At 46.4% G+C, this 13,091-nt stretch overlaps 1 protein-coding gene across 4 annotated transcripts in view; it reads left to right on the forward strand.

The window, feature by feature from the left end:
• The first annotated feature begins 543 nt into the window (after window positions 1–543).
• Window positions 544–13,091, forward strand: part of SLC49A3 (solute carrier family 49 member 3) — a 711,721-nt gene continuing 699,173 nt past the window's right edge. For 2 of the 4 annotated variants that reach the window (XM_033918077.1, XM_033918067.1), the window contains exon 1: window positions 544–695. The gene's annotated coding sequence lies outside the window, so the exon portion shown is untranslated. Of the gene's footprint in view, window positions 696–769; window positions 925–13,091 lie in introns of those variants that run through there. The other 2 variants (XM_033918090.1, XM_033918082.1) reach the window with 1 other exon arrangement.

The raw sequence follows: 13,091 nt of genomic DNA on the forward strand, positions 1-13,091 counted from the left end.
GAAATGGGGAAGAGAGAGAGTGGGGAGAAGACAGCTGATTTATAAATTGACAGTTGTACAGAATATTGTTTCTTTTTATACTTTAATATAATAAATTCAGTATAAAGCTATCCGAGGCTTGTGTGAATGGGATCAGGTGGTTTGGGGGATGGGGACAGAGACAAATCTTTTCCCCATGTCATTCTCTAGGCTCTGCCATGAATCGATTTCAAGCAGGGGAGGGGGTGTCAGTCGGGTTGACGTAGCCATCATAGCGCAAGCGGGCACAGGGTATGGCTCTCAAAAAAAAATCTTAATCGTTGTACTGCTGATTTTGGCTCTTTTGACTAATGAGTTTGCCTACCACTGCCATAGACACAAACATACTAAAAAAAAGTGCACTACTGTTAGCACACCTGTAACGTAGAGTGGACTCTTTAGGGTTAACTCTATACAGTACTTGCTTTACGTGGTCATCCACATTCCAGTTTCACTTCCTAGTTGTCAACAGCCAATCAGCTGAATAAAAGTCAGTTCTATGACCTCCGTCCTCCAACCCTGCGCCAAGGGGGTGGTACTTGTTTTTATTGTCTGCAATAAGCTGCGTTATTACTACTACAGTATTTCTCTACAGCTGCTTTCAGAGAGAGCAAGGGAGAGGCTTGTTGGTCGTTTAATAGTCCTCCATCCCCAGACCGTATCTCTCTCGAAGTGAGGTGAGGTGGGGCGGAGGGGAAAGTATTTAAAGCCTGCTGAAAAAATTTGTTCAGTGTCTTCCGGTTCGGTTTCTGGGTGGAGGAGCAATGTGAAGCAGAGTTTGATGTGTGAATTTCATCTCTGTGTTTGTTTATTGCTGGGTCCACGGGATTTTCGTTTTACTCAGTAGATCTAAACTGCACAACCTTAAATACCCTGTGCCTTGCAGCCAGTGTCTCCTTCCTTGAGGTAGGTGATAGAGTGGAACCAAAGTTTTCCAGTTCCTATGACTTCGCAGGCAGTTTGCCCTAGTGTGCATTTATTGTTCTTTCTCTCTTCCCCCGCACTGATCGGGACTAACGAAGAATTTCCCCAGGAGATAACCACCCGCCGTGAACAAATGTGGCAGTCGGGCTCCGAGAGTTATAGTGGGAGGACATGAGCAGAAGACCGTCCATCAACACTTCCTACCTTCTAGTCGTACGTTTTGGTGAGCTGGGCCGAAGAGTTAGGGAAGTTTAAATGGTCTAATTGGTTCCAAGATTATAGATTATCTCTCTCCTCATTCTTTAGTTTCCTCTTTCTCATTTTTTCTCCGTTCTTAATTTTTGACCCTCTCCGTTTCCCCAAACTTTGATCCTCCTTCCCTGATTTACATCTACTTATCCTTGACATGCCTGTATCCTCCCATCAAAACCTGAAATTCCCAACTCATAAATCTTACTGAAGAGCAAAATAAATTAGGCAGACACAAACCAATACTGGAAAGATACTTGTTTATACAAAATAATTTACCTTAATATACAAAATGATTCAAATGTAGATAAATAAGGCACATAAATTGCTAATGCTGTAAAATCTACTCTTGAGCTGCTGTAAGCCCAGCAGTCCGCTCACATGGCGGCCCTTAGATCAAAGACCAGTGCTCTAAATGAGTCCAGCCTCACCTGCGTACGTTCCAGTTTAGCAGGAACCTGTCGAACTTTGTTTTGAATACCTGGAGGGTGTTTTCCCCTATAACAGACTCCGGAAGAGCTTTCCAGTTGTCTACCACTCTCTGGGTGATGAAGAACTTCCTTATGTTTGTATGGAATTTATCCCCTTCATTATCTTGAATGATTCTATCATGTCCCCTCTCAGTTTCCTCTTTTCAAGGGAGAAGAGACCCAGTTTCTCCAATCTCTCACTGTACGGCAACTCTTCCAGCCCCTTAACCATTTTAGTTGTTTTTTTCTGGACCCTTTCGAGAAGTACCGTGTCCTTCTTCATGTACGGCAACCAGTGGCACACCATGGCCTGGTACAGCGGCATGATAATCTTCTCTCATCAGTTTGTGATCCCCTTCTTTATCATTCCTAGCATTCTGTTCGCCCTTTTCGCCTCCACCGTGCATTGCGCGGACGGCTTCATCGACTTGTCGATCAGAATTCCCAAGTCTCTTTCCTGGGTGGTCTCTCCAAGTACCGCCCTGGACATCCTGTATTCGTGCATGAGATTTTTGTTACCAACATGCATCACTTTACACTTATCCACGTTGAACATCATTTGCCATGTTGATGCCTATTTCCCAATGGAGCAATCATGTGTACACACAACTGCTTTTTCAGAGGTGTGGGGGAAGTCTCTTAATTCCATTCCTACTCCTATCTCTGGGTGTGGACTGGGGTGGTATATTGGAATTTGATATCTGTGGAACATGAAGGTAGCACTGGCTTTTTACAGCAGATTTCAGTGGCAGCACTTTGTTGCTACCACTAACCTAATCTGCCCCTTTCCTAGACATCATACTTGGTGTTATAATCCCTGAAGTTAGGTTCACAGGGCTTCTTGGGCTTTCTTCCTTTCTTAATCCCCTAATGCTGTACTCTTCCCCCACATTACTGCGTTTAAGCTTAGATTGGTCACTGTCTCAGTATAGCATCTCTCATGTAAAAATTAAGCTTTGTTGTATGTGTTTATCGCGTTACTACCATTAATTATTTCTATAGTGCTACCAAACGTAAGCAGCGTTGTACAGAGTCACAAAGAAGAAAACAGTCCCTGCTTGAAAGGGCTTACAATCTAAACAGCCAAGACAGACAAATAGGTTGTCATGGAACAGTTAAGGGGAATGGTTAATCAGCTGGCTGGGATGGTGGGCAGAGGAGTAGGGTTAAGGATTGAAGGTAAATGAGATATTTGAAAATTGTCCACACTTCATGACATCCTGTTTATCTGTCTTGCATGTTTAGATTGTAAGCTATTTCAAGAAGGGACTTTAGCACTCTCCAGACCGTATAGGATTAATCTTACAAGCGGGTATATATATATATCATCATGACCAGCATGTGGAGACTGAGACAAAACTTTGGAACTGTACATATCATGTGGCCCCTACTTAATTACCTCAGTCTTCTCTCTGTCTCCAGCAGATGTGGTGAACTGTACCTGTCTCCCATGGTAGGGCTGTTGGAATTTGTTTAGGAATTTTTGTCCCTTTTTGTTGCCGGATTGAACGTGGGTAGACCCTGTTTGAGGGTCTGTCCGACCTCGGGGGTGTCAAACCCAGCGGGTCTCGAGCGGGGTCCCTCCCCCCACCTTCCTCCACCTCTCCACATTTTTGTAGAGGTGCCTCAACAGTAAGCTTTACCCCCTGGTGGTAAGGCATATTGTTTAGAGAGCCAGTGGAGTCTGTTCTGTGAGGAAAAAAAAAAATCCTGAGGCAGTGCCGGTCTAAAGGGTTGCTTTCCCTTTAAATATGCTGTAAATTACTGTATTTTTCAGCTAACCGGCATTTTTCTTTCGGCTAGGTCGCGTATGGAGCAATTGAGCACTTCTCAAGGGGAGAAGTGCACAATTTGGCCAAGACGCAAGGAACTCATGGACGGCCTGAAAACAGCTCTTTGGGCCGGTGCGGTTGTGGAAGTCTAGTCAGCATCGGTTGCTGGTGTCCAAAGCTCCCTGCCGCTAGTGCCTCCCGAGCCGGCAGAGCTTTGCAGGGAAGCTCGGTCTTTTCCTGCCACCCATGGAGGGATTTCCTGTCAGCTGTTTTTTCTCTCAGTTGATGCCAGCTTTTGCCTGCTTTAGCGGCTGGGACAGTTCAGTCTTCTCAGCCACTACAGGCCCTGGAGGGGCTATTTTTGGCGTGTTTTTTTGCCATTTTGTCTCAGATAGCTCCTCCATCTTGTATTTAGCCTCAGGTGCCTTCCCCCTGTTTTGACATAACGGGGACAGGTTACAGCAGGGTCCCCTGCTGGGGCAGGGAGTCCTATGGAGCGCCAGGGTTTTTTCCCCCTCATTTTCTTTTTGCTTTGTGTAAAGCATATAGGTGGCCGGGGGTTATACTTGTGTCCAGGGGGTCTCGGGGGTTTGTTCCCTCCGACCCCTGATGTTTTGACCTCTTAATTCTTTTTGCGTCCCCCCCCCTTCTCGTCCCTCGTCCAGGTGCCCGCGTACTGCTTAGGACGAGGACTTGTTGTCTGAGGAGAGTTTTAACTAATGCATGAGGACCTGGACCCTTGGACACCTCTAGGATCCTCTCAATGGGACGGCCACTGGTACCGGGGACTTGTTTTTTTTTCCGTCTACCAGTGAGGAGGCATTTAAGGTGCATCTTTTTCAGAGGGACAAGCTCTCAGATCTGATTCAGCAGTTCTCCTTGGTGTTGCGCTTTGAGGAGGCGCCGCCTCTTCTTTGGGGGATTTTCTCTGCTTCCCTTCTTGTCCAATACATCCAGTTTTGACTTTGCTGGAGGCATTTTTTCGGTTTGCGCACTCCTTGGCTTGTTTGTATCTCGTCCAGGTGGGGGATAGGGCTATCTTAAAACCGCCAGTGATGAACGTGATGGTCTCAGCTATTGCTACGCGGCATACTGTGCCCGTTGAGGGCAGTTCTGTCTTAACAGACACTGAGGAGCGTAAGTTGAAGACAATTCTTAAACAGAATTTTGATGTCTGCCTTGGGGTCCAGGCAGCTATTTGTGCGGGACTGGTGGCTTGGGCCATGTTTCAGTGGGCTGAGCGGGTCTGTGACAGTGATTCTGATGGTCAGGAGGTGGTGAAGATTCAGATGGCTGCCTCTTTCTCTTGCCAAATCCATAGCTGCGCATTGGACCTTCTGGCTTCGGGCTTGGTTGACGGACGTGGTGTCCATCTCTAAACTCTCTAAATTTTATTTTTTGGGTGTCCTTGTTGTTTGCCAGAGGTTTTGGACTAGTTAGTTCAAACTCTGATGGACTCTAAAGTGCCCTGCCTGCCTGAAGATATAACAGGGACAGGCTCTTCAAGGTTGCACTGCTCAGGGGAGTGAGAAGGGGCTACGGACCTTCCCATAAAACTGACCTCGCAACAACCCAATTGCTGTATATAATATTAGTTTATTAGCAATAGACAAAAGTCAGCTTTCATGAAAACAACTGGAGATTGAGCCAATGGATAAAATACAAAGTGGCCTGCTCTGATATGTAAAGTCTAAGGCAACCGGTATGCTACTTATATACTTTTAGTTCAGCAGCCTAGCCTAGTTACAGATTACATACTCACTTTCATTGGGTTGACACATTCATCATATCTATTGGTTGTATAGTCTGCATATTTATCTCGGAGCCATATTGAAGCATGATGTAACCTAGTGTCAAAACTGTCCTCTCTATTTCCCTGACAATGCATTCTCTTTTTAAAAAATCTTTATTGATGCATTCTTAATACTAAATTCAATAATTTCTGAGAGCAGGCCCTCCTCTCCTCCTGAGCTTCATTGTCCTTCATTAGTAGTTTAGATAACTTTTGGTAGGACATCTTATCCTGCTATAATGGTGCCTAGGCTTATCTTCTTGTTCTTGGTTTATCGTCTTCTGGAAAGTCCTAAAATACCCAAGGCTGTTACAGTCAGCAGATAACCAATGTTGTAATAGTCAGCAGATGCTTGCCAGCTTTTTGGAGCAAAGATAAATCTCTTACAGAGCGTATTGTTTCTTGCTGACAGGGAAAGATATAATTGTTCAGAAACTAGAATTCAATAGCACAATATCTCTCTTCAAAATATAACTTTTTGAGGTCTCATAGAGGTCTTCATCTACATTTTCATGAATGTCTTACTCCTGATTCTTCCTCAGGAGTTTGTGAGATTTCTGCAGGTACTGCCCTGAGTGTGGGACTGCTCACTACCCGACCTCTGATTTTGCCAGGGGTCGTTTCTTTCAGGGAATGCATTCCTGTCAGGCCCGTCGGGAGGCTGAGAATCCCTCCGTTGATTCCCCTGCTGTCCATCCTGCCCAATGACTCTGTGCCCACGCCCCCTCTGGTTCTGGTGGGTGCTTGGCTGGAGGTGATTCGGGACGGTTCTGCTCTGCAGTTTGCCCATTCCCTGCCAAATCATTTTCTAGCTTCTCCTTGTCATGCACCGTGGAAGAAGTAGGTTTTTCGCCAGATCCTTAAAAGATTGCTAGATCTCAGAACTGTGGTTCCAGTGCCCCCTCAGGAGTTGGGCACCAGCAGGTACTTGATTTACTTTGTGGTGCCCAAGAAAGAGGGGACTTTTTGACCCATCTTAGATTTGAAGGGGGTCAACAGGGCTCTCACAGTTCCGTCTTTTCGCATTGAGACTCTGCAGTCGGTAATTCTGGCGGTTCAGCTGGGGAGTATCTAACCTTACTCAACCTGATAGAGGCCTACTTGCACATTCCAATCCGGACCTCCCATCAGCTCTTCCTTCATTTTGCGATCTTGGGCCAGCACTTTCAGTTCTGTGCGCTCTCTTTTGGTCTGGCCAAGGCTCCCCGGACGTTCACCAAGGTTATGATGGTCATCGCAGTGGCCTTGCGGACAGAGGGAATTCTGGTGCATCCTTACCTGGACAACTGGTTCATTCGCAGAATCCTTCCATGAGAGCGCCTGGGTCACGGCTTGGGTGGTGGAGTTCCTGCAGTCGCTGGGATGGGTTGTCAACCTTGCCAAGAGCTGGTTGGCCCCCTCACAGCACCTGGAGTATCTTGGGGTGGTGTTCGACACTCCTTGGGGAAGGTCTACCTCTCCAGAGGCCCAGATAAGCAAATTACTCTCTCAAATTTGCCTGCTTATGGCGTCCCGGTGTCCTTGGGCGCAGGTTTTCCTCCAAGACTTGGGGGGTCAATGGCGGCTTTCCTCAACATCATGAGGTGGACTCGGGCCCACATGCGTCCTCTTCAGTATGCCCTGCTTCGGAGGTGGTCGCCCCAGACCCTCAGTCTAGATCACCCTGTTCCTTTGAGGGGCTTTGCTCGCTCCAGTCTTCGTTGGTGGCTTCAGACCTCCCATCATGTTCAAGGGACGAATCTGGATTAGCCACAGTGGACAGTGCTTCTCACAGATGCCAGTCTTCTTGGTTGGGAAGCTCAGTGTCTAGGTCATTCAACTCAGGGTACTTGGTCCACTGAGGAAGCATCCTGGTCGATCAATGTTCTATAAACCAGAGCCATCCATCTGGCACTGTTAACCTTCCACTCCTTCTTGTCAGGCAAATCAGTCCGGGTTCTGTCAGATAGTGCCATAGCAGTGGCCTATGTCACTCGTCAGGGGGGCACCAAGAGCACTCAGATGGCGCAGGAGATGACTCTGCTCATGCTCTGGACAGAGTTGCATCTTCAGGACATCTCGGCCTCCCACATAGCCGGAGAATGTTCAAGCGGACTTTCTCAGTCTTCACATATTAGATCCCGGAGAGTGGTGTCTAAGCCATGTGGCCTTTCAGTTGATAGTCCAGTCTTGGGGTCAGCCCCTAATTGATCTGATGGCCACAGGAGTCAACGCCAAAATTCCCTGCTTCATCAGTCATCGCAAAAATGGTCAGGCCGAGGGTCTGGATGCTCTGGTTCAACCATGGCCAACGGAGGGTCATCTGTGGCCATTAGTGGGCAGAGCTCTACTCTGCATTGTTCGTCACCCAGGCCTGGTTGTTCTTGTGGCTCTGGATTGGCCCAGGCCTCTGTGGTATGCGGATCTGGTAAGGTATCTGGTGTTGGACCCTCTCTTGTCGGTCTCTCTTCCTTGAGTTTTGTAGGGAGGGGGTAGTGTTGCGACCTGTTCCTTCCTTTCTGCCAAAGGTAGTTTCTCCTTTTCATGTCTCCTCCTGGTCCTGGGTAGTCGGGCAGGTTCTTCTGAGCAGAAATAGTTGTGCAAATTGGATGTTGGATGGGTCCTTTGTGCCTACTTGTGCAGGACCCAGGAGATCAGGAAATCAGATCATCATTTTGTCCTTCTTCCAAGGCTACCATTGCACGCTGGATCAAGGAGACTATTGCTTCTGCTTATTTTCTTCAGAAAAAATAGACTTGTGGAGGTCATGTCCCATGAACTTGATTTTTTTAGACCATCTTAATCATCTTCTCATTTATACTAAAAACAAAAGAAAGCACTGAGTCCAAAAAATTTTATACCTGTTTGCAGTCATAAAATATATATTTAACATCATGATAAGTATAAACACAAGCAAGGATGTCAGTTTTAGAAAGCAAAAGAACATGTATATTTTACATTCTAAAATTGCCAAGTTCCATATTGTATCTAGATAACGGGCCCCAAAGGTCAGTCGGTAGATTGCAAAGGCAACACGAGTCGATCACGTTGCCTTCGCGTTCTACTTGCTTCCCGACTCAGAAGCACCGAGCCAACCAACTTTCCCCACCCGATGTCAATTCTGATGTCGGAGAGGAAGTTCCGGGCCAGCCAATTGCTGCCTGGCTGGCCCAGAACTTCCTCTCCAACTTCAGAAATGACATTGGGAAGAGGAAATCTGGTCAGCCCGACGCTTCTGTGTGGGGAAGCAGGGAGAGCTTGGGGCGGTGGCGGTTTGAAGGCCTGTTCCACAATGGCGGTGGCAGTAGTTTGGGAGCAGGCAGGGAGACAGAAAGAGGGGGGAGCAGGGAGACAGAAAGGGGGCATGGAGAGAGAAAGGAAGAAAGAAAGGGGAGGGAGGCAGGGAGCGAGGAAGAAAAAGTTGGCGGAGGGAATGAGGTCTAGAAGCATACAGCAGGCTAAAAGAAGGGAAGAAATATTGGATGCACAGTCAAAAGAATAAAGTGCAACCAGAGACTCATGAAATTACCAGACAACAAAGGTAGAAAAATGATTTTATTTTCAATTTAGTGATCAAAATGTGTCCGTTTTAAGAATTGATATCTGCTGCCTATATTTTGCACTATGGCCCCCTTTTACTAAACCTCAATAGCGGTTTTTAGCGCAGGGAGCCTATGAGCATCGACAGCAGCGCAGGGCATTCAGCGCAGCGCCCTGCGCTAAAAACTGCTATCGCGGTTAGTAAAAAGGGAGGGGGTATATTTGTCTATTTTTGTATAGTTGTTACTGAGATGGCATTACATGAAGTCATCTGCCTTGACCTCTTTGAAAACCCATGGAATATAAATGATAATTAACATTTTCTCTGCGTACAGTATGCTTTAAAAAAAAAAAAAAAAAAAAATTTATTGTTGGTAGATCATTTTGACTTGGTCATTTTAAAAGTAGCTTGCAAGCCCAAAAGGTGTGGGGCACCCCTGATCTAGATGCCACAGGCAACACAGGTGTAAGTATACACATGCATATCTGCCATAGTTTATAGCCGTCTCATTAAAAAAACCAAAACTTCCAATCACACTGTTACATTGCACACTGCAAGTATGAGAACATTGACATCATATTCAACATACTCAACTTATGTATTCTTGACATGGTTATCACCAAAATAAATCCCTTGGGAGACATGGGAAGGCAGCAACTGGTGGCAGCTCTGTGGTAAGAAAGAGGTCAGCCATCAACAAGATCTGATAATGATAGGCAATGAGAAACAGAAAAAGGAAAGATTTGCACATCAGTCATCTCATATACCAGAAGGAAATGAAAGAGGAACATCAAGCATGATACCATAGTTTCTGCCCTCTCCCTACTTCACTGCAAACGTCTATAAGATGCAGGAATATTAAATGCACACAGTGTCTGGCCACTGTTAATTGTGCCAAATTATAAGCATTTGGTGAGCATTTAGAGGTCAGTCACTCAATGATTTTTAATTTAATAGATAAAATGCAAGTCAGAATTTATATTTAATTTTCTATCTAAATCTGAATTATACAATCCCGCTCTGTTCCTGGATTAGTGAGTTATTCTCCCATGGTCGCCAGACAGCTTGTAGGAAGCTTCAATTATGCAATGCTTTGAGCCCCTCTCCTCTTACCTCAGGATTGCCCCCTCCCTCTTCCCCCCAGGAATCCAATTTCTTTCCTAGACACCAGATTGTAGGAACTTGTCTTTTCTGCTTGTGTTTATTTTTCTTTAAATTTAGTCTTTGTTTACAAATTCTGCCCTTGTGCTGCAGAGGTTCTCCATGGGGACAACTATGGCTGCAGTAGATTGCACGCTTTGCGTAAAGCCTGTTTCAAGGGGGTTATCAGTTCACCCTCTGGACAGCCTGCACTTCGGTCAGGGCTCAGGGACTGTTCCCTTGGGTGCTGGCTCACCCCAGGTTCATTTGTTAGTGGGTTTGAGTGCAGGCTGCGTGGCTCCTTGGAAGTGTTTCTAGGATCAGGGCTGACTGCTTTCCTCCAACAGGTCGTGTACATGGTGTGTTTGAGGGTGGTGAAGGTCCCTAGCCATGGATGTCGGGCCGGGGAGGGGTCAGGCAGAAGACCACCAGTCCAGTTTGCATGCTTGTACAGGCAGAGGATCTCCCTGTAAGCTGTTTCATCTTCCATTGCAACAATACATAGCTCCAAATGGCACAGTGAGTATGGGGTCGACAGCCTGAATCAGCGATTTTGTAGAGTCTCTAAAACTGAGTCTTCAGTGGCTTAGGAGTGTGCCCTAGTACCTTCCCCCATCCCTAAAATCCCCAAATTGCCGTGTTTTAGAGGTTCCTGTGATTTTCCAAGGCTTTTTTCTTCTAAAAATAGCATCTACGGTACCCATCTTTGATGTTCCCAATTTGAATTTAAAGCTATTTTTAGCCTCTATAAGCTGTGCTTTTGCAAGAAAACCACTCAGATGGACTCCCCAGGGCAGGATTCTGTGGATTCATGCCCTATTTGTGGTGGATGGCTCTCTGGTGAGCGGCTGTGTTCCATGTGCGCTGCAGCGCAGGAGGGGGTGAAATTTCATCTGCCCAAGTACCCTCGACCTCTGGGGGTCCTGCCTCTGTTTCTGGCTGGAGGTACCCTATAAAGTCTAACACAGACCCCGAGGACAGCACAGTCGCTGTTCTGGCGAAATGCAGTCACAATTTGGTGGCCAAAGTTCATAAGTTCTCAAAGAGTTCTTGGGGAGACTCCTGCCCCGGATGATAGGTTTTCCCCAAAATTTATTAACATGATGTATTGGGCTTATTTGGCAAAGAAAATGATGCCAGCCACTCCTCCGCAGGCATCTATGTCGGCTGGGGGGACCCCGCCCCCCTTTCCCAGGATACAGGGATTGTGCCTGGCTCCCCTGTAGTGGCCCAGGCTAGCACACCAGCAATTGCCAGGGTCAACCGGGATTCTCTCACTATGCCGTTAATCATGCAGGCTGACATTACCACAGTGGGGGATGGATCTGGGTAAGGATCTCATGGTGCAGAGATTTTTAAAACCTGCACATCTGGTTGATTTGATTTCTGAGTCCCTCGAGGAGCTGAAGCTGGAGGTTGGTCTGCCTGTCATAGTAACATAGTACAGTGATTCCCAACCCTGTCCTGGAGGAACACTAGGCCAATCGGGTTTTCAGGCTAGCCCTAATGAATATGCATGAGAGAGATTTGCATATGATGGAAGTGATAGGCATGCAAATTTGCTTCATGCATATTCATTAGGGCTAGCCTGAAAACCCAATTGGCCTGGTGTTCCTCCAGGACAGGGTTGGGAACCACTGACATAGTAGATGACAGCAGATAAAGACCCAAATGGTCCATCCAGTCTGCCCAGCCTGATTCAATTTAAATTTTTAAATTTTTTTCTTAGCTATTTCTAGGCAAGAATCCAAAGCTCTACCCGGTACTGTGCTTGGGTTCCATCTGCCAAAATCTCCGTTAAAACCTACTCCAGCCCATCTACACCCTCCCAGCCACTGAAGCCCTCCCCAGCCCATCCCCCACCAAACGGCCATATACAGACACAGACCGTACAAGTCTGCCCAGTACTGGCCTTAGTTCAATATTTAATATTATTTTCTGAGTTTAGATCCTCTGTGTTCATCCCACGCTTCTTTGAACTCAGTCACAGTTTTACTCTCCACTGCCTCTCTCGGGAGCGCATTCCTGGCATCCACCACCCTCTCCGTAAAGTAGAATTTCCTAACATTGCCTTTGAATCTACCACCCCTGAACCTCAAATTATGTCCTCTGGTTTTACCATTTTCCTTTCTCTGGAAAAGATTTTGTTCTATGTTAATACCCTTCAAGTATTTGAACGTCAGAATCATATCTCCCCTGTCCCTCCTTTCCTCTAGGGTATACATATTCAGGGCTTCCAGTCTCTCCTCATACGTCTTCTGGCGCAAGCCTCCTATCATTTTTGTCGCTCTCCTCTGGACCACCTTAAATTTTCTTATGTCCTTCGCCAGATACGGTCTCCAAAACTGAACACAATATTCCAAGTGGGGCCTCACCAATGACCTGTACAGGGGCATCAACACCTTCTTCCTTCTACTGGCTACGTCTCTCTTTATACAGCCCAGCATCCTCCTGGCAGCAGCCACTGCCTTGTCATACTTTTTTTTTGCCTTTAGATCTTCGGACTCTATCACCCCAATGTCCCTCTCCCCGTCCATGTATATCAGCTTCTCACCTCCCAGCATAATACAGTTCCTTTCGATTATTAATCCCCAAATGCATTACTCTGCATTTCTTTGCATTGAATTTTAGTTGCCAGGCAGTAGAGCATTCCTCTAACTTTTGCAGATCCTTTCTCATATTTTCCACTCCCTCTTCGGTGTCTACTCTGTTACAAATCTTGGAATCATCTGCAAAAAGGCATATTTTTCCTTCTAACCCTTCAGCAATGTCACTCACAAACATATTGAACAGGATCGGCCCCAGCACTGAACCCTGAGGGACTCCACTACTCACTTTTCCTTCCTCCGAGCGACCACCACCTTCTGGTGTCTGTCCGACAGCCAGTTTCTAACCCAGTTCACCACTTTGGGTCCTAACTTCAGCCCTTCAAGTTTGTTCAACAGTCTCCTATGAGGAAATGTATCAAAGGCTTTGCTGAAATCTAATTAAATTACATCTAGCATATGTCCTTGATCCAGCTCTTTGATCACCCAATCCAAAAATTCAATCAGGTTCATTTGGCACGATTTACCTTTTGTAAAGCCAGGTTGCCTCTGATCCTGTAACCCAGTGTTCTTCAACCTTTTTACACCCATGCCTCAGTTCTGTTCCAGGATCTACACTCCTCATCGCCTCGAGGCAGATGCTTTTCTTCTGGACTGGAC

The sequence above is a fragment of the Geotrypetes seraphini genome, chromosome 1 (assembly GCF_902459505.1).
Source record: "Geotrypetes seraphini chromosome 1, aGeoSer1.1, whole genome shotgun sequence".
NCBI lineage: Eukaryota > Metazoa > Chordata > Amphibia > Gymnophiona > Dermophiidae > Geotrypetes > Geotrypetes seraphini.